This window comes from Microtus ochrogaster, unplaced genomic scaffold (genome assembly GCF_000317375.1).
Source record: "Microtus ochrogaster isolate Prairie Vole_2 unplaced genomic scaffold, MicOch1.0 UNK196, whole genome shotgun sequence".
NCBI classification, from domain to species: Eukaryota; Metazoa; Chordata; class Mammalia; order Rodentia; family Cricetidae; genus Microtus; species Microtus ochrogaster.
The window spans coordinates 98523-101588 of NW_004949294.1; positions in this window are offsets into that span (position 1 = coordinate 98523).

Consider the following 3066-nt stretch of genomic DNA (forward strand, 5'->3'; position numbering starts at 1 on the left):
TATGATTTAAGCTTTAGAAGTGTTTCTTTTACATATGAGGGTGCCCTTGTATTTGGGGTAGAGATGTTCAGTACTAAGATTTCCTCTTGATAGATTTTTCCCGTGACTAATATATAATGACTTTCTTTATCTCTTTTGATTGATTTTAGCCTGAAGTCCATTTTTTTTAGATATTAGGATAGCTGCACTCAGGTATTTCATAGGTCCATTTGATTGAAATATTTTTCCCAACCCCTTACTCTGAAACAATGTCTGTTTTGAAGTTGAGATGTGTTTCTTGTATGCAGAAGATGGATGGATTCTGTTTTCATATCGAATCTCTTAGCCTGTGCCTTTTTATAGATGAGTTGAATCCATTCATATTAAGGGATAATAATGGTCAGTGATTACTATCTCCTGTTAATTTAGTTGTCATTGTTACTAATGTTAATTTTTGTGTTGTTACCTTTTGGAATTTCCTGCTATGAGACCATCAATTGTTTGTGTTTTTGTTGGTGTAGCCAACTTCCTTGGGTTGAAGTTTTCCTTCTAGTATTTTGTGTAGGGCTGGGTTTGTGGCAAGATATTGGTGAAATCTAATTTTTTTCATGAAATATCTTGTTTTGTCTTCCTATGGTAATTGAAAGTTTTGCTTGTTATAGTAGTCTGGGCTTGCATTGTGGTCTCTTAATGTCTGCATAATGCTTGACCATGAACTTCTGGCTTTCATTGTCTTCAGTGAAAAGTCAGGTGTAATTCTGATAGGTCTACCTTTATATGTTACTTGGCCTTTTTCCTTTGCAGCTCCGAATCATTCTTTCTTTACTCTGTATGTTTAGTGTTTTGATTATTATGTGGTGAAGGGTCCTTTCTTTTTGGATTCAGTCTATTTGGTGTTCTGTAAGCTTCTTGTATCTTCATAGGCATATTTTTCTTTAGTTTGGGAAAGTTTTCTTCTATGATTTTGTTAAATATATTTTCTGTGCTTTTGAGTTGAACTTCTCCTTCTATACTATTATTTGTAGATTGGGCTTTTTTATGGTGTCTCATATTTCCTGAATATTTTGGGTCAAGTTTTTATTAAATTTAATTTTTTAACTGATGAGTCTATTTCCTCTATCGTATCTTCAGCACTTGAGATTCTCTTTTCTATCTCTTGTATTCTGCTATTCCTGCTTGCGTTTGTGGTTCCTGATTGTTTTCTCATAATTTCTGTTTGTATAATTCCCTTGGTTGGTGTTTTCTTTATTGTTTATATTTTAGTTCTCAAGTCTTGACTAGTTTCTTCCATATATTTGATTGCCTTTTCTTGGTTTTCTTTAACAGATTTGCTGGTGTTTTTCAATTTTTTGATTGGGGCATTGTGAGATTCTGTTGATTAATATTTTAGGTACCAGTGAATCCAAAGCTCAAATGGTTTTTCCTTGTGGAACAGTCAGTGCCACAGTTCTAGTTACCCCATTGGTTACTCCATGTTTCTGGAGATATCTCAGCACTTCTCAGGGCTTTGCTCTGCTCCTTTGGAGTTTGCTGTCTCAGGCCTAGTTTAGCCTAGGTCACTGGCTTTGACCTTTTTCTGTAAATTCTGGTCTGGATCCAGTCCTGCAGAGGTCCCTGGCTTGGAACTGGTCCTGCAAAGGTCTCTGTCTCAGGTTGGACTACTGCCTCAGAGTTCCCAGGCTCAGTTGTACCCAGAACCACAGAGGACCTGGCTCAGGCATACTCCCTCAGAGGTCCCAGATTCATGCTTGGACTTGCAGAGGTATCAGGTTCCTGACTATTCCCTTTGATGTCCCAGACCAACTCCAGGACCTATAGAGGTCCTGGTTCAGGCCTACTCCCTCTGAAGTCCCAGATTCATGCCTAGCCCTACAGAGATCTTTGGTTCCTGCCTATTCCCTTGGAGGTCCCAGATTCACACCCAGACTGGCAGAGGTTCTGGCTCAGGCCTAGTTCCTGGGAGGTCCTAGACTCATGCCCAAACTCATAGGGATCCTGGTTTAGTTCTACTCCTTTGAAGGTCCAAAATTCACATGCAGACCCTCACTGGTCTCTGGCTCAGGCTCACTTGCTCAGTAATTACTCCCTTGTACCTGTTCCAGTGGAGTTCACTGTCTTGGATTCTTATTATTTTTTTAATATCTAATAAAAAATGGTCCTACATATTGATGAAATAGGTATCTTTACAGTGCACCAAATATGCCCTAATATTGTTTCATTGCTTTTAATCCAAACAACACTGTAATTAATCATACAGTGCAGCAGGATAGGATCAAAATAAGTGCATTCAGTAGAAAAAAAATCACTAATCCTGAATTCTTTCTTTGGTAAACTAAAAAGAAGTGATTGGGGGACTCACTTCTTTGATTACTGAGTATTTTTGGGAACTCTGTATTTCCTTTTATTCATTGATTATGTTTCATAAATTTTAGTATATTGATTATGTTCTTAGTTGCATTTGGTCTGTATCTATTGACAGTGAATTTGTCTCATTTCAGAAAAAAAGAATTTTCCCAAGATGTTAATTGCCTTTTTATTATTTTTGAAACCATATCAAGAGAGTTTCAGGATTTGCTCAACTTAGCAATTACTTCTTAGTACCATATTGTATTTTTCAAGTTTTTTTAAGTTTAGACTTGTTAAAGCTATTTCTAATAAACCATAATGCTTAAAGGGAGAGTCTTATGTTTATTACACTGTGTATTATCATTTGCAAGCTTAATACATTTAATAAACCATTGCTGATTCGAAGTACAAACAAAATACTACACTCACAACCTCATTAGCCTGACACACAATATAGGGAAGTGAATTGCTGAAGAAAAAATAAAGTAAGTAGATGCACAAAGAACATAGCTAATAAAACAGACACATAATGTTTCTGAACACAGAAAATTCCAGAACCAGGTGTATTCCTTTTATAGAGTATCACAGGAACACCAAAGGTCAATTGAAACCAAACTATTTACCATGTTTTCCTATGATAATGAAAACATAATGCTTTAAGACTCCTAATAGGGGGCTGGAAAGATGGCTCAGTGGTTAAGAGCATTGCCTGCTCTTCCAAAGGTCCTGAGTTCAATTCCC